Below are 19659 nucleotides of genomic sequence, written 5' to 3'. Positions count from 1 at the left end.
TACCTTATTCATGATGTATTTTCTATGGCCGCCTTGCACGCATAGAGAAAATGACGGGTCCAATAAGGGCAGTATTTCAGTCTGTGCAGTGCACAGGGAACTTGTAACAGTTGTAAGGACACGTGTGGTGTTAGCGAACATTGAAATTGACAACCTGCCGTAATTGCAATACTTTTTCCTATGGTTATTGTATTCTTCAGTACGCACCCATGGGTGGCACATGGTACGGTGGTTGTGGCCAGGGCCTAGTGTCTTGGATGCATGGCTTCCAAAACTCTAAGCCCTGGCCACCAACACTTCAGCATGTCACACCCCTGGATACCCCCTTACTAATGCGTATCGATTGCCTGGTTGTGGGGAGTGTGTGTACTATTGGGTGCAAGGCTTAAGGCCATGCCCCCAACAACAAAGCTATAAACTCTTCACTTACAAGCCCACATGGGTTTCATGTAGTGCGGCGGTTGTGGACAAGATGTGTACTTTGGGTGTATGGTTGCAGGCTGTATGCCATTCACCCAAGCATGCACCCAACAGGAAACTTCTAAGCACTGTAGTTATAAGACACTTCACAACCATATATTGAAATGTATGGCCATACACCTAAAATCTTAGACCCTGTGCACAAACAGTGCGGCATTTCAGAGCTACAGAGACACCCCTAGTATTGAACATCAGTCAGGTGGCTGTGGGGAGAGTTTGCAGTCATGAGTCCATGGCCGCAGGCCATGCACCCAACAGCACAGTTATATGCAGTGTACTTACAAGGAACAATGGGTACGATATGGTGTTGGTAGTGCATCACTCTGGCGGCTGTGGGGAGGGGCTGCAATCATTTGTTCGTAGTGTACTTATATGCCACAATGGATGTCATATGGTGTGGTAGTAGTGGCCAGGATGCAGAGTATTTGAACAAAGTAATAAGCACCGCAGTTGCAAGTAACTATGTATTTTAAATACTGTATACCCATACATTCATAATGCTATGGCCTCAAACTCACTTCTGTAGTCTGTGGCTACAAACTACTGCACCATATCACAGCTATTGGTACACTTGTACTATGCAACATCATTAAGATGGTTGTGGGGAGGGCATAGCGTTTTGGGAGCATGGCCAAAGAACCTTCATTTACTATGGTACTAACTACTTCCTTGTTTCCTTTGAGTGTTTCCTTCATCTTTCTGATTAATGTTATGTTTGTTACCTTCCTGCCAATTTTTAACAACAGTTAGGCAAATTCTATCTGTGCATTTGTTCCCAACGATCTGTGATATTCATTTATTTGGGTCATTCTTACATCCTCTTGGGTCGTTAGATACCTGTTGGCGTATTCTAACTGTTTGTAGTCTTTCACATAATTTCTTTTTTAAATCTTGAAGTACACATTATTTTGTAAATTCTGGCTTTAAGAACATTAAATACGCATTTGTAAGATTAGCTGGCAATCTCTGCTTTAGAGTAATGGTGCTATCATTACATTCAACCCATCCACAATTCTTTTTAATGTATGCAGTGTAGTGACCTGCATTGGTTGTAGCTCCCGCATGGTAGATTATACCTACTGTTGTAAAGGTTCTCTTTCCAAGCGACACTTGACCGTGTGTGAGTCCAGTCAGTTTGCAGTTGTTTTTGGTGCCATTTGCATTATAACGTAGAAGTATAGGTATTATGTAGGCACTATGTGATTGTATCAGTAAGGTGGAGCGATTGTCTGAATTGCAAATAGTACATAATCTGCCAAGGTTTGCATTTTGTACAAGTTGCTGAATGGAATGCTCTCACAATTTGGTATGGAACCATACACAAATCACTCATTTGGGATTTCTTCCTGTATCACTTTGCTACAGAGAGTGCATGTATGTTTCCACATGTACGAAATCTGGAAGATTTCATTTACAGGTATGCATTTGTTTTCCAATACTAATAGTACGTACATAAAAATCTTGTAGATCTTCTTGTGAGATCATAGGGAATCTCACTATTCCAGCGCAGTCGTCCAATTGTTGCCTTACTCCATGAACACTGTATGTTTTGTCAGGATTGCTTGTTGCATTTCTATGCAGCACTAACATTTGCAAACACAAATGATCTGTACTGTGCAGGTAAATATTGTTAACAATTGGTGGCAATTGAAATACAATATTCATTGCTACATTTGCATAGCAACTTACTCCACTTTAATTTGTAAATTTGAATGGTCCAGCAAGTTCTGTATCTGAGTGCATTTTTTGGAATTTCTGTTGCTTCTTTGCCGACGTCCCTGGTTTACATTCCCTAATAGGTTCTTCTATGTTTGCGGTAATTGATGAAACTTTAGCTTCTTTTCTTTTCTTTCCGGAATTTGCTGTTGGATTCTGTTGTATTTCTGTTTCATTTAGTTTTCATTTACCACGTTTTACATTATCTGAAACAGTGTATTGTTTCAGATGAGGGGTGTACAGTGAATGCAATCGATTGTATTCTAGAATGCAAGGAATATCAGCTTTGACTTTACTTGCATCAAAGTTCATTAGCAATAGACCGTCAAGTGTACATAAGCGTGATAATGCTACGCAGCTCATGCCTTCCTTAAAGACTGTGTTTCCTATATCTATCAATGCTTTGTCTAGGGTAAGACTTGGGATTTATGAATGGTAACTGCATATGCAAGAGTCAGAGAAAATAGCTCTCTACGTACATACATTTCTTTGAAGACAAGGAATCGAGCAATTGAACGCCCTATCCTTTTCACTTCTGATACTTTATCAAAGCGAATATTGACAAACTGAATGTTGCTATCACGTGGGTATGATTGAAAGCCAACAACTGTGCCCAGTGCTCCATTAACTAGCCCTTGCTCTATGTCAAGGTTACGTTTAAGCATTACTCTACAATGCAAGGATAATTTCAATATTTTTTCCAACCCAGCTGTGTTGGATATTGAATTTTCTAAACTATTTAGTCTTGTTGTGGCTTGCTCACACATGGGTAGTGTCATACCATGTACGTCTAGTTTGTCTGTGGCGCTAATTTCGAGTATTGGTTGCATTTCTTTATTTAACATTGTTTCATTGACTTTGAAACAGCTTGCAAGAGTTGGCATTAAGGCCATACAATTGACATTTTTGTGCGCTATTTGTTCCATAACATCAGTTGCACATGCATTGTCGCAAAGTGCATGTATGTGCCGTTTTTTTCAATACAACTTGTGCTTTTTGTGATAATACACCAACTCTAATACTTTTTAAGATGTTGGCATAAGTTAGATCTGCAGATTGCTGCATGTTCTCAGTTAATTCTCTATATTGGAAATGTTGCCAAAGGTTAACATTACCTATGCTACCAGCAGCTTTCCGGCAGAGTTTGTGGCCTAAGGTTTTAAAAATCGGTTCACCTTTCACTGGTGTCAATTGTAGAAGATCTCTGAAAACGATAATGTGTTTCCCTGCAAAGAGTTCTTCATTGTTACTTTTAAGTACTTATTGTAATCTGAGATGAATCAAAGCCAACATTAGGTTGGAGAGCATGCTCACTTCATCTATTAGTAGCATTTTCATTTGTTTCAATACTCTGCGTAATTCCATTGCAGCTTCTGCAGAAAGTTTGTAGTAGCCTAATTTGTTTTGATGCTCTACTGGAAGCAGTAGTAATCGGTGTAAAGTGACACCGCCTATGTTGTAGGCAGCTAAACCTGTGGGGGCCGTTACAACAGCTGACAGTTTGTTGTTTGTCAATTGTTGAAGGAACTTGCTGATGATTTTGATTAAGAATGTTTTCCCTGATCCAGCTTCACCACTGACGTACAGCAGTATAGGTTTGTAATTTTGGCAGGTACATTCTTTATTTTAGTTTTGTACACCATTTACAATTTGTTTTGCTACGTCTTCAAAAATGGTGCGCTGATCGTTGTTAAGTTTTACTTGTTGTACAGTTAACTCTTCTGTATCTTCTTGATACTGATACATGGTGTTTTCTCCTTCTGCCATAGCTACTTCAGCCTCATTTGCTATTAGTGGTTGTCCTAGTGGTTCTTGACTTCCTGTTACAGAAGGTTGACTACTGTTGGAAGAGTCCTTATCTAGTTGGGCCTGAAGTTCTTCTTCCTGTTGCTGCTCATTGTGTAACTTTGTTTTGTACTGCGTAAAGTTCACATCGGTGATATCGCTTTCATTTGTTTTGAAAGCATCTTCATAGCAGTCATAGTTATCTAGTATATCTTCCTCTTTTCTCCATGGTTTGAAAAGTTGTAATAGAGACATGTAATATAGTTCTCTCTGTTGAGGAGTTTTTAATGACAATTTTACATGATTTATTAAGATTTGTTTGGTAAGTTTAACTAAGCTCCCTTCACAATAGGTCACTCTATATCTACGTTTGCTTTCATCGGGTTTTACATTATTTTTGTATGCAAAGTGTTGAGCTATGTGGTATAGACACATGCTTTCCAGAGTGCTACTCCTGCTCGGATAGCATGTGTCCAGTAAATTGTTTTTTAGAATGTCTTGGCTGTTGGGATCATTTCTGCCAATTGTTTCTATGTCCTCAAATGATTTTAGCACACTTTTTCGAGATTTTGCCGGACCAAGACTGCGCCATACTATGTTGTCTGATTTTACATACAAAGCAGTACCGGTTAAACGATCTGCTGCTTCATATGCGCTACATCCTCTATGAGAGAGCATTTCAATGCCTAGGCTGTGCAATTTCTGTGATAATGTTTTGTCTGATGCTAGATCATCCCAGCTCTGTTTTCTCTGCTTTTGTTAAGTAGGCTGTAACATATCATCCAACAGCAGTTGAATTGTCTGCAATGTACTGCACATCTATGTTTGCATTCCATAAGAAGGCAATGATTGCATTGTAATCATTGATATATTTTGATTCTTCCCTTCTTTTTATATATGTGTTCTTAGGTGATTTACCTTTAACACTATGTTGAACTGAAGACATGAAGTTGTTTACTTCACCTGTTTCTGTAACTGGTCTAGGGAAACCAAAGCGGCACTTGGTGTAGTATTTACCTTTGTTTTTGTATTTGCGGTGACAATATTTGCCACATTTGTGTCTTTGAAATTGGAAAATCTGTCCATGCAGCTCACTATGTTTCTGTTGAGAAGGGATTGACATATTTTGGGATAAACTGCAAAACAGTGCTGTCACTGTCATGACCAAATTTCGGTGCATAACAGCATGTGAATATGTGGTGCTCCTCTCGCTTGATATTCTTTTCTCCAAAAGAAGTATTGCACTTCTTCTCCAAGGGGAGGAACAGTTTTATTGCAAACAAAGTGTAGCATGGCAATGAAATGATGATGGAAATATCTTGACACATTAACTGGACCTGGAGAGCAAAGTTCTCCAGGTGTTAATATATCTATGTTGTTTTTGTTGCTGTTTGCTATGCATAGGAACTCATGTAAATCTTCCCATGCATATTCGGCACAACTTAGCGTAACAAACCAAGTCCGTGGTCCAAGGTTTCTGATCATACAATGCATGTCTCCCTGCTGTCGGAACCAGTATTACTTTGTACCACGCATGTTTGCAAACAAATGTGTTATACTTGATTGTAAAACCTCATCTTTTACCTGTACTTTTTGTATTAACTGTGTAGCTGACATATTTTGAAAGTGGGTAAGAATGTGTGCAACTCCGTAACATAGTGTTGCTAATTCACTTTCATAGAGTAGGTGGAATATGTATTCCACATTTTGTCTAAATCTGGGATCTTGCGAATACATGTGTAATGAACTGTATTCTGATGCCCCAATCTGAGTGGGTCTATCATCCTATCTTCCTCCTTTGCCAGTAGGAAATAGCAGTGGAAAAGCACGTGCTTCTATACTTTTTTCCCATATACTCATTGGTGACCCTTTGGTTTGTCGCATTTGGTACGCTTCTAGTGCATCATCTATGCTTTCATTGGAATGCAATGGATGAATTGTGGAATGGTCCAAAAGAGTGGACACTGTAGCAGGATCCAGAAGTTCGAATTGTCCAGTTTCTGATGGATCTTCAATTTTTTCTGTTGTTTCCCCTAGGCTTTCATCAATATCTATTTCCTTTTAGTACTCATTATTGTCTTTTAGATATGGCAATGCTTGTCTAACTTTGTGTAAGTCCACTAATTGTTGCCAAATTTACCAAGACTATTAAGGAATGCTCTATTGAACATTCCATTCCTAAAGTGTGTACATTTCCATTAGGTCTAATGGCAAATAAACTACTTTGCCACAAATGCCTTTCACCAATTCAGAGGAAGGTAATTTTTCTGTTTTTGGAAGAAGGCATATAATTGCTTGAAATGGGTGAAATGTTTGAATTATTATGCTCTCATACAAATTGAGCTGTTGCAGGATTTTTGGTAATGGAAACAATTCCAAATTATTTGTAATAGCACGTGAAGGAGTGTGGTTGTTGTCTAATTTTATAGTACAGTAATTGCAACATATTAGGCGTTCAGTTAGTTCATTTTTGTTTTCTGCTAAAAGGTACAGACCTAATTCAAACCGTTTAAAATCTTCATTGTCTTCTATTTTGTATGCTATGCCCACATTTTTTGTGATCCTTTTGTAAAACGTTCTGCGGCAACACACATACACATGGTTTGGTACTTCAGCCAATGACCTTTTAAATTTTACTATTTCTTTTCTGTATGTGTGTAATAGAAGGTTGCTATGTGCAGAATTGTTGCTACTATGTTCTAAAACAGTTGCATTTTGTACGTGGCTCTCACTTCCAAAATACTTTCTCTGAATATGGTCAATTTCTTCTTGTAAGTATTTGGGTGTACCATGTAGAAGAGTGGTATTTAAGTTGCCTAATTCTGAAGCTGGACTTTTTGCATAGTATATTTTATACACTAGATTTCTTACATTGGAATGATTTATTGATATCCTTTTAATATCATGGAAGGTGCTTTTGCAAATAGGCCCAGAAATGGAGGCTAATGAATGGTCTTTTAGTCCTGTGTATTTCCGCACTAGACAAATATCCATATTTTGCAGCACTTTCATTTTACTTTTGTCTTTACCTTTTACATATTGATTGAGGAACTGACATAAAGATTTGAACGCTTTATTTGGAATGGTACACATTGATGTGCACAGCCATTTGTATACTGGACGGTGTGGTTCTGCTGAATCGCGAGGTAATTCTGTGTTTTCAGGGAATCATTTTTTAAGCAGTGTTTCTTGTTCCATGATGTTAGTATTGATTTTCTCATACCTTCGTCCACTGCTATGGATGGCAATTGTGTTTGTTTGATTTTGTTTGTATGCTTCTTCATTAGAATATGGTTCTGTGGTTGTTGTGTGACTCCATTCACCACCACCCACCACAAACATGTAAGAAAATATTTTTGGTAACATTCCGTTTATTGCTGAGTTTCTTTTGTAGTTTAGTACTTAGTTTTGTTAGTGCTTTCATCCTATTTAACACTAATATAAAATATATATAAAAAATATGAGAAGGATTGCACTGTCCACGAGAGCTTGTAGGATTAACTTCCTACGGTAGGTTTTAAGGGGTGAGGATGATTTTGGTCCTCTTCTTAGTAGATTCTGAAGGACTCTGTGATAAAACATTTTTGATAAAATACTTTTTTTACTATGCGTTCTTGTTACACTATCAGGATTATTAGGAGCATTGTTAGCTGCACTGGTAGTCGTTTTATTGACAACATTTTTGTGTTTTGTGACGCCTTTTGTTGGAGGAGGCAAAGTTTCGGTAGTTGAGACTTCCTTTGTTTTGCTAACGAACTGCATTAGCTGGTTTGTCCCAACATTCTCTACAAACTCTGAAACAGGTGGATGCTTACATTGGGCACTTTTATTTTTATTTACTCTACGTTTGCGTACCTTTCTACAGAGTTGCTTTTTGGTAGGTATTCTTTGGTGTCTGTTGAAAAAAAAGTATACTTTGGTCTGTTGTCCAATGTCTGTGTGCTGTGTGCATGTGTGCATGAGTCTGATGGGGAAGCTCTTTGTCATTGTGTGTCAATGTGCATTGGACTCTTATTAATAAACAAAATGCCATAAACTTGCAACAGCAACTTCTTTTCTAAATCTAACCTTCTAAGGATTACGTATGTTATTTGAGTTCCAAACACACAGGGATTTGTAAGCCATTCTGCCTGTTATTCTTTGTTCAATAAATGGATATTTGTAGGTAGAATGGTTTAGAAATCAATGTTTGCTTTGGCACCCAAAATAAACAAATAACCCACACAGCCTCTTTGAGGAGTGTGTTGGAGTGACTTGTGAGATGTGAGTGAAGAATGTCCTCCATAGTGTTTTCTCTTCTGTGTGCTGCAGCCCAAGTATGATGTCATGGAATGTTGATGACAGTGTTCCTTGTTGAAGTATAATAAATGTTCTAAGGTTGTCAGTTGGAGAAAGAGCTGAAGGAGAGGAGTCTCTAAATGTTGGGGGTCTTCTTATGCTGCTATATACTAAATAAAACTTAAGAATCACTTACCTGTCTGCGCCAGCCTCTTCATAACAATGGCGACGAGGATGGGATGTCGAGGCCACAGCGGATAGGTGAGAGGAGACCCCCAGCAGCCAGCCACACCTGTTTAGCTCCGGAAGGCCGCTGAGGACCCGCGGAGGAACGGTCTGCACCGCCCCAGAGCCCGGGTGAAGAGGAGCGGCGGCCCCATCCCAGTCAGTTGGAGCCGCGGTTCGCCGGGGGGCTGCTCCGCACCATCTGTGCGTTGAGCGGGCCCCAGCGCGAACGACAGGACGACCGCTGAGATCCATCGGCGTGAAGAGACTCCCAGTACGACCTGTACCGCCCCAGAACCCCGGTGAAGAGAGGTGGTGGCCCCCCCAGTCAGCAGGAGCCGCGAGTTGCCATGGGCGGCTCCGCATCGCAAGTGCGTTGAGCGGCCCGTCGCGAGTCGCCGTGGGCTGCTCCGCGTCGCTCGCGCGTTGAGCGGCCCTCCAGTGTGAAAGACGGGACGGCCGTCTGGAGCCTCACCAGTCCCACAAGGAACTGATCCATCTCGACTGGAGCAGGCGTGGCAATAAAGTGGGGGCGAGCGGGCCCTGACAGGACCAGAGGCGCAAGGGAGGTTGCTCCGCCCCACACCTGCGTCGAGCGGCCGCCCACCCTCGCAGGTGTAGTCTGCCGTTGTGCCCCTGGTGTTGAGCGCCCACCGTACACCTGCATCTTTGCCAAGTAAGTGCAAGTTTTGTTTCCGCCGCGGATCCTGCTCGGGACCCATCCCCACGGTTGTTCGACCTGTATTCCTCAGAATAGAGGGTCAAGTTACATCAGGAGGGTGCCAAGACTTTACCGTAACAGATGAAAAAGGGGGTAAATCAAGACTAATTCAGCATTCTTCTGTGTAGAATGCTACTGCAAGTTCTTTGAGGGGGCGGTAACCTAACTGTTGCATCAAAGAGGGGTTTACAGTGACAGCAAAGGTGGTCCCAGCATCAGATTATCCCAGCATCAGATAGGATAATCCTTTTGTGTCGACCCAGCAGAGAAGAGTTTTTTTTGTTACAACAAGTACATAAGGTCCTCAAATACAAGTGCAACAAAAGAAAAAAAAAAAACTCTGAACTAGAATTGCAACTGAAGACATGGCAGCTTTACCCGGCATATCTGGACCACCCATATTTATGCCTACGCCAGGGGCGGCAAAAATTGCCTGGCCCCAATGGCGCAAGGGTATTATGCATTATATGAAGGCGGCTGGGGGAACGGCATATTCCAGCGAAAGGAAGTTAGCGTTATTGCTTCATTTTTTAGGTTACGAAGGCCAAAGAATTTTTGAGACTCTCCCTCATTTAGCAAGTGATGGAAGCGGGGATGAATTGAATGATTTCGAGTCGGCTCTGATGAGACTAGACAAACATTTCAACCCAAAAAGAAGCACGATTTTAGAACGTTACAATTTCCGCATGCGTGTACAAACCCATGGGGAGTCTGTTGAAGACTATGTGACTGCCCTCCGTCATCTGGCTCTAACGTGTAAATTTCAGGGAAGTTTTGACGAGTACATCCGTGATCAATTCATGACACATTGTAGGTCAAATAAGATACGCGAGGAACTGTGGTTGAAGGACGAGCCAAACTTGGACGAGGTATTGCACTTAGCCAAACGAGTAGAACATTTGCTGGCATGTGTCACCAAGTTATCAAAGGCCGAAGGAGGAGACTCCAAAGAAGCCAAGCCGGAAGTATTGAAGGTGAATGAAGGGAAGAACAAGAGGAAGGGAAGAAACAAACAAAAGGAGAGGAATAATGCAGAAGAAAGAAGAACTCAAGAGTCGACGCAAAGAGAAGATAAAAAGGATGAGAGATTGTGTTATAGATGTGACAGTGCGACACATTTTGCTTCTTCAGTAGTTTGTCCAGGGCAGAAGGCGATGTGCAATAAATGCAAGAGGAGAGGACACTTTGGGACGTGCTGCAAGAACTATCAGTTTGGGCAAATGAATCAGAGAAAAGTTCTATACGTGAATGAAGAGGAGGAAGGGAGGTCATCAGAAGATGACACCGTACTGGCATTGCAAAATGTTATTGTGAACACTGTCAATGTTGTTGGTAGGGATGATGTCCTGGATGATTGTGAGCGTCCATATACTGTTTTGACCGTGAATGGGTGTAAGGTGTCGATGATGGCTGATTCGGGGTCAAAGATCACTCTGATATCCAAATCAGCATTTGAGGATGAAATGAAGAGGGCAGTGTCGGCATTGTCGGTGCCAGACATTTGTCCAGGGGGGTACAACCAAGATAAAATTGAATTGCTGGGGTATGTATGGAGTAAGTTTGAGTTTAAAGGACGATGCTGTGAAGGGAAGGTGTATGTGACAAAGAAAGGTCAATCCTTGCTAGGATGGAGAGAGCAAAAGAATTTGGGAATCAGATTGGATCCCAACCATCCTGATCAAGTATTACAAGTGTCAGAAGTGTGTTCGTCACATAGCAAGTATGTGAGAGAGCATGGGAAGGTATTTGACGAGACATTGGGAAGAGTGAAGGGTTTTCAGCACCAGATATTGTTGAAAAGAGGTAGTGTTCCCACCGTGGCGAAACTCAGGCCCGTCCCTTTTGTGTTAAGGGACAGAGTAAAGAAGGAATTGGAGAAACTTCTTAAGTCAGGTGTGATTGAAAGAGTTGGGGGAGTCGAGTGGGTTTCCCCGGTCGTCATTGTGAAGAAAAGTTCAGGGGATCTGAGGCTGTGTGTTGATATGCGCGAGTTGAATAAGTGTGTGTTGGTGGATAGACACCCACTACCCAACATGGGTGAATTGTTAACCATGGTGGGTGGAGGGAAGTACTTTTCTAAACTGGAAATGACGTCAGCATATCATCAGGTGGAGTTGGAGGAGGGATGTAGGAAAGTTACGGCATTTGTGACACATGAAGGAGTGTTTCAATTTAGGAGGATGCCCTTCGGGTTAGCCTCTGCTTCCTCAGTGTTCCAGAAAATCATGGATCGCTTGTTGAAGGGGGTGAGGGGTGTGTTCTGTTTTCAGGACGATGTGTTGGTCAGCGGATTGACATTGGAGGAGCATGACAGGAATTTGTGTAAGGTGTTGAAGATATTCGAGGAAAGAGGAATCACTCTTAAGGAAGAAAAATGCAAATTTGCTGTGACTAAAGTGGACTATTTGGGACATGAGGTATCGGGAAATGGTATCCGACCCAAGGAAGAGATGGTGAATGCCATAAAGAGAATAGAAAGACCTATTGATAAGAGTGAACTACGGTCTTTTTTAGGAATGACAGAGTTTTATCAGAAATTTGTGATAAATTATGCCGATAAAGTACATGAAATGAGAAAGATTTTAAGGAAGGGTGCTGAATTTGTGTGGAATAGTCAGTGTGAGGCGGAATTCAATGGTATAAAGGAAGAGATAAACTTAGCCCAACCCTTAGGTTGTTTTGACACAAGAAAGCCATCCATCATCACAGTGGATGCGAGTGAATGTGGTTTAGGTGCGGTGTTATCTCAGAGACAAGACGACGGGTCCGAGGAGGTGATAGCTCATGCCTCGAGGGGTCTCAAGGGAGCGGAAGTGAGGTATTCTGTTCTCGAGAAGGAGGCGTTGGCATGTTTCTGGGCGGTGGAGCGGTTCAAAAACTTTGTGTGGGGTGTAGAGTTCGTAGTTCGGACTGATCATAAACCGCTTAAGGCCATATTCGAGAACAAGGGCCTTGATAAGGTTTCCCGCAGGGTGGCAGGATGGGTCACCAGAATGCAAACGCATTGTTTCAAGGTGGAGGTTATTCCTGGGAAGGAAAATGTATTGGCTGACAATTTATCAAGGATGAGAGTAATTGATTCTGAAGTTGTGGAAGATGAAGAGTTGGAATTAGTGTTCGTTAACACAGATGGTATAGTGTCCAAGCAGGAGTGGTTGGACGGGATGAGGAGTGATGAGAATATAAATAAAATAATTCCGTATGTTGTTTCCGCCGCATGGCCTAACAAAGTGGAAGTGGCAGAGGGCGCGAGGCCGTATTGGGAAGTGAAGGATGAATTGTCGGTCATCGGTGGAGTATTGTTCAGATGGGGAAGGGCTGTGGTTCCAGTTGGACTGAGGAAGAGAGTGATAGAGCTGGCACACAGTGGTCACATAGGAGTTACAAAAACCAAAGGGGTGTTGAGAGAAGACTATTGGTGGCCGGGCTTTGACAGGGAAATAGAAAATTGTTTAGAAAATTGTCAATTTTGTGTCAAGAGTGGGAAGGGATCAGTGGCTAGGAAGCAACCATTTGTGGACGTGGGTCTTCCGTCCAGGATATGGAGTGATCTCGCCATGGATATCCTGGGTCCTGTGGAATTGGGGTATGGGCGTGGAAAGTTCATAGTCCTGGTGGTGGATCTGTTCTCCAGGTGGGTGAGTCATAAGATTGTGAGAGATGTCACTGGAGAAACCATGATAAAGACTTTGCAGGAGATATTTTCCAATGAAGGTCTGCCGGAGAGTTTGTTGATGGACAATGGTCCCCAATTTGTAGGGGGGGAGTTCATCAGCTATTTAAGGAAATGTGGAGTGCATCACAAAAGGACTTCATTATATCATCCCGAATCCAACGGTGTGGTTGAAAGGATGAATAGATGCGTGATGGAGAGTATTCGCATGGGGGAAGAATTTGGATTGGATAAGTTGGCTGTGATACAGAATAGGATCTGGGCCCTAAGGATGGCGCCTCATTCAACGACAGGGCTGTGCCCGTTTGAGCTTATGAGGGGCAGGAAGCCATATTCCATGGCGTGTCCGCCGTGGCTGGGTAGGAGTAGGGAAACTGATTTGGTTATCGATGAGGTGAGAAAGTCATTGGTGAGGAAGAAGTCTGAATGGGTGGCGCGTGAAAACCTGAAGAGAGATAAGAAAGAGTTGCGCGTAGAGTGTGGGGATTGGGTTAGGGTCAAGAAAGGAATTGTGAAAAGGAAAGGAGATTCTCTTTATTCGGATCCAGTCAGAGTTGTAGCGGTCATGAAAGGGGCCGTGCGGGTGACTGGAGGGCAAGTGTGGAATAAAGATAGAATTGCTACGGTCAAGAGAGGGCATATATAGTATGTGTCGAGTACTGGACAAGTTTAAGTGAGTTATTGAGGTCATCAACATGAGATCTTTAGATTAGTTTGTGTTATTTCGTGTTATCGGTTTTTGAATTATATAAGTGAAGTTAAAAAAAAAAGGGGGAGATGTGTTGGAGTGACTTGTGAGATGTGAGTGAAGAATGTCCTCCATAGTGTTTTCTCTTCTGTGTGCTGCAGCCCAAGTATGATGTCATGGAATGTTGATGACAGTGTTCCTTGTTGAAGTATAATAAATGTTCTAAGGTTGTCAGTTGGAGAAAGAGCTGAAGGAGAGGAGTCTCTAAATGTTGGGGGTCTTCTTATGCTGTTATATACTACATAAAACTTAAGAATCACTTACCTGTCTGCGCCAGCCTCTTCATAACAGAGTAGTTACAATATAAAGGTAGTACTGTACTTACTTTTTTTGCAAAATAACCAGGTTTCTTCAGATATGTCGTCTGCAGTGTAGATGATGTTGATTCTCAGGAGAGTAGTCTTCACTGCGTTGCAGAAAAACAAAATCAATTACTTTGTGTGTTTACAGCAGTGATGATATTGCACACATTAGTTGTGCTTCTTTCGTCACAGCATTCTTCTTTTATAATTCAACTCAGTGCATGTGTGCATTTCACTTCACTGTGTGCAGTCTTTGCATGTTATTTGCAACATGGTACTTGAAAGTCCTTCAAAATTGTTAACAATTTTAAGTTTATGGAAATGCCTTGTTTTTTACACAGTGTACTATGTATAGGGGAGAGGTTTGTAAGCGATAGGGCACAGTAGTAGATGGGGAAACATTTTCTACTTGCAAATTAAAAGCACGATGCCGAGAAATCGGGAGGCCCTCAGAGGAAGATGTCACCACAGCAATCGGGAGCGCTTACTTTTCTCATACGATTACATTGCAAGTACCATTACTGTAGCCCGTACACAGTACACAACTCTGACATTTTCCCATACAAAATTGAGTTCCGTCCTAAGTAGGCGTGCTTGCAACATATGTATAGGTTATGCGAAACACAGTAAGCAGTCGTGCGGTTTGTCAATGACAAATCGGGCATCTTGCACTTAAAATGGGGAGCGTTGGTATGTATTGCCTATGCACATTTAGCAGCATTAATTTGTCTAAATTAAATCATAAGGGTTGCAAATGTTCTCTGATTACAATATACATACCTGTATTCTATACTCATGCATGTGCGCATGCATGGAGCTGTACGTATACATTTGCAATACTTGCACAGTAGCTTGTGAAGTAGGTGCTTTACAATGATATGCGACTTCCATTCAGAATCATCGACAGTAATTTTGAAGTGCGCAATGTTGATGACGGAGTTAGAATTAGTGATGTTCAATGTGATTGGTGGATGGTGTGTGACTGCTTAGTTGTGTCCAATGAGGGACTTGACTTGCAACCGCTGTGGAAAGGGTGGAAGGACTGGGTAAGAGTTACATGCCGCACATAGACAACGCTTATCCGCAGGTAGGGTTTCTACAGCAAATCCTGCATGGAAAGGGGACTGTAGGCATCAGTCAATCAGATTTTCATATTACTCTTTTGTGTCGAAAGACGGTGCATACTCTGAAGATGGCAGAGGTGGAGAGGGTCAGGGTTTTGGTGCTTGGAGACATTTTTGTGCATGGCTTACAACACTATGCCGAAAGTAGGCATGTGGCACACCATTTCGATGTGAGAGGAGTGGAGGTGTTGTGGAGCGCTGACACTGATGCCAATGCTGCGGCAATTCTGCAAGTTTGCAGAGATATGCGTACAATGACCTCTCCTGATGTGGTAATTTTGAACTATGGTGCTTCCCATTTGGGATACGTGAGTTCACGTACTTTGTTGGCAGATTTGGCACAGTTGATTGAAGTACTCATGACCATCTTCCCAACAACAAAAGTAATTTTTCTGCTTTACTCCCTAGAGTAAAATGCGACAACAATTCTGTTTTCTGTCCAGATCAAAGTATTGGGAGTTGTATCATCAATCGCGGCATGCGTGCATTCATGTTACGAGCTGGTATGTTTTTCTGCAGCCACGATAACATTGCTTCAAGCAATGCAGATTATTTTGAAGCAGATGGTGGTGCGCTATCTTCTTTGGGAAATGCGATGTTCTTTTGGAATGTAAGGCTTGCTTTAGAGAAGGTTCTGAAATGTAGTAGGAGTAAAGCAAGGACAAAAAATACAAAAATAAAACAAAATACCAGATGTCTGTATGGTATCTGGCCAAAAATAAAAATAAAATGGCTCTTTTCAGAGCCCACCTTAAAGGGGAATAAGGGGAATAACACTTCAATGTACCGTCGTCACGCTCTGATCCTATACATGTCTGCCAACATGGTGGTACTTTGCAGCCAGCGCATATCACCAACGGGGATTCATGGGTGGAGACGCATGCAAATGAGAATGAGCGGAGCTAGGGATTGCTCCATAAAGTTCAGTAGGTGTGTTCTGAACGGCGCACTTTAGTAAGATCGTCTTCTCCCTGACAGGAGACCACACAGCCATGGCTTTCCATGCTCGAAAACAGATTATCTGGATTTTGGGAGACTCATGGATACAATGGTTGAAGGTGCATGCAGAAAGCTGCAGTTTATCTGCAGATCTCGGATTTCCTCATGTGGAAGTGCACTGGCATGGCGTGCGTGGCATGAGGTGGCTGGACTTGGTACCTCTCTATGTTACTTTACTGACAGAGCGTCCTCCAGATATACATTCATTGCGGAGGAAACAGTTTAGGCCATGACTCTGGAATTTCTTTGCAATTTGCAATGAAGGAAGGACTTGCGAAGCTCATGGACATGTTTCCAAATTGTCAAATGCGTTTTTTCCCGTATTGCACAAAGACAAATATGGCTGCATTCTTCTGCTTTTGGTCCACAAATGGAGAAAGCAAGACGCAATGTGGATAAGGCTGTTTGTGCATTTTTAAGAGATGTTGGCATGTTCTCCTTTCACAATGAAAACATTTTGTTTCGCAGCTCTTTCATTTTCCGCAGATATGGAGTCCACCTCACATATGCTGGCAATCAGATTTTTCTTCACAATGTACAAAATGCATTGCAACCTCTTTTGAATTCACACTAACCTATCTGACAACCCGTTTTCTCCAATCCACAGTTTTTGACCCACACAACACACCACCGAAAGGCTCTTTTCAGAGCCACCACTTACTCCCAGCGTACACTTTATTGTGTTTGCTCCGCTTGCACCCTCCCTTTTTTTCCCCTACGACTGTCTGCAAACTTTTCTGCAAACTTTTCCACCACTCCGCGGGGGTCTACGACCGTCACTTCATAGTTCTATCTTTAAACTGAGTAAGGTGGCTCGGAAAAGAGCCTTTTCAGTAATTGTTGTTGTTTTCACGTTTATTGCTTCACAGCACACGACACACTAGAAGAAGAGGCCAAAAGAGGGTAAGGAAGGGACACCAGCCACGGGGATAAGAAAGGCCAAGTGAACAGAGAAAGATATAGGGTGAGCTTTATTTAGGTAAGGAGCAGATCTTCTGGAGCTCTGTGACCGTAGCCTCAAAAGCACTTTGAAAACTCTCCTCCCTACAGAGTACTGCATCACAATGCTTACACACTATTGTCACCTTTGAAAGGTAAGGGTCAACAGCATTGCGAATGGCTTGTGAGGCAGCTGGAGGGAGGTGCTCCCCCACAGGAGTGTTTCTTGTGGTGGGAGGATCGCACAGGATGCTGTGGAGGAACTCAATCGACTACGCTCTTCACATGGCACCACCTTGCAAATGTCCACAGTGTGGAACGAAGTGAGGTGTCACTTCATGGCTGTCGTACCAAAGCTGTACGAAACAAGTCTCCCATGACTCAGCACCACCTGGCACTGGTTACACTTCACCAGGTTTGTGCATGCTTTTGGTACGTTCCCATAAACGGAAAACAACTGCCACACCCACGACTCCCGGCGAGTGCTCCTAGTGCCGAGTTCCTCCACTTCATTCTCTTCCTCCTCTTCTTCCTCGCTCTCTACATCCTCACCCATATATCTCTCTGCAGGCCCTTGGGGAGGTGGTGGTGGTGGTGGGTTTGGGGGTGGTGCAGAGGCTAATGAACCAACAGCAGCCATGGAAGCCATACCGATTAGTTTCCTTTTGGTCACTACAGCAGTAAAGGCAGTACACTTTAATCTGCTATAGCTAGAAGGACATTGATGTGCCTCGTGACCGTCTTCATCACTGCAAAGCGGTACAAACATTTTACACACCAAGTCCTCAGGTCAGCTATTGTCTGGGATATGTGAAATTATATTTTTATACACTCTACAATACTTTTCCTTGTGTCTACAAGTTCTTTTGGACTGTTGCGGAAGCACACAAACTGCGCAAATTAGTCCACATGCTCAGCGTGGATGCGGTCACATGATTACGTCCTGAACACAACCGCGCCAGAAATGGGAGTCCGCTGGACAGCAAATGCAGAGTACCAAACGTGCGCATGCGCGCAGGTGTCCTACGGACAGTGTTCGGGTTCTCAAACTAATTCAAAGTGCAAATGAGATGGACAGTTAGGGACAGGCGTGATGTTCGCTATACACAGTTGTACTGCGCATGTGCATGCATGATATGTTCACTGTACGGACAGTTCCAGTGTCCTTAGGACAACTCCATTTTTTTTGCCTACAAACTTGCAGGCCACCGCGCCTGTTCTACGGATGGCACCAGTTTGGCTGCGCCCGATACGGACAGGTATAATGCACTTCACACACTCCCATTTTGCTCATTTACAGCCATCCTGGTGTGTTCTACGAACATGTTTCATCTTGTTTACAAGCGGTACAGCGAGGTATAATGTCCTTAGCATGCCCCTTTCTGTTTATGTACGCACAACTTCAACAGATGGTGAGGTCAAACATCAAGTTCATTTTACTTGACTTTAGTAAGGGTAGGTGTACTGCCTTTACAGCACCCACATTCCATTCCTTACGGATAGGTCAAATAGGCGCGCTGTTCGCGAACATTGTACGTCTTTTTTTAAAAAAAAACGTTTTACTCACACTCTTTCACTACAACTATTGGACAAAACATTCCAAACACACACACACACACACACTTCAATCCAAAGAAATAGCAGGGGAAGCAGACACTGACACAAATATGGGGGAATTAGGATTCAACACGGGCTGTTTATGAGGAGAAGATTTGTGAGGGGAAGAAGGATTGTATATTTCGTCAAAACGTCTATTTTCCTCTTCAAGGTTTGGGGAAGGTTCACTACGGAATGCAGAAGCAGGGCAGGTACAAGTGGGGCGATGGTAAGAAACTTTTCCTCTCACACAGTCCTCCATAAACTCCCGTAAACTTTTAAAATTCTCGTTCAATATGTCCATTGTCTGCTCAATTCTGTTAATCCTATCTTCTTCTGTCTCATTTGTTGCCCTTTCTTCTTTTCTTTCCTGGTCTGTTCACAAAAAATATACATATGTTAAAAGCCTATAAAATACTGGTCCTTATTTTGCATATGCAGAGCAATGTGTACCATCATTGTCGCTGTCTTGAGACATTTCCCCATGCGGAAAATACTCCTCCAGCCACTCCAAAGTACTAGCCATTTCTGAGTCAAAACAAGAGAAAGAAATCATTATTTCTGCACCACATACCAAAAAAAAAGCCACACATATACAAAAAAATGACCTCCACTCACTCTTTTGATGTAATCTCCCTTCTTCCTACTGCGTCCGTCCACTGTCGTTCCAGGCTGCCGAGTTTCTGTGAAGTGATTACGCTGGAGGCATCCTTTTTTTTATGGTACCATCCATTTCATTCTACATGCTTATTAAATGTGTCCTTTTCTTTTCACATCTTCAGGTTTCCATAATTACTTATTACTACTTATGTCCTTCTTCTACGTTGTACACTTTTTGTGTAAGACAATAGTACATTTTCAGATACCCCCCGCCTCTTTGGGTAATGTTGATCCTCTTCGCCCCCGTCCGCAAACAGGCTTTCAGTCCGTGCCTTTCTATTATCAATAGGGAGGGGTTCTGTATGTTCTATGTTAAATGTATATCAAGTACGTAGATTATACTACATGTCTCCCAAAATCACATCATCACAGTGTATATTCCACACAACACCTTCATTGACACACTGTCATGA

Source organism: Ambystoma mexicanum, chromosome 1q (assembly GCF_040938575.1).
Source record: "Ambystoma mexicanum isolate Mex_15411 chromosome 1q, UKY_AmexF1_1, whole genome shotgun sequence".
Classification (NCBI taxonomy): domain Eukaryota; kingdom Metazoa; phylum Chordata; class Amphibia; order Caudata; family Ambystomatidae; genus Ambystoma; species Ambystoma mexicanum.
Note: the sequence above shows the minus strand (reverse complement) of the source record.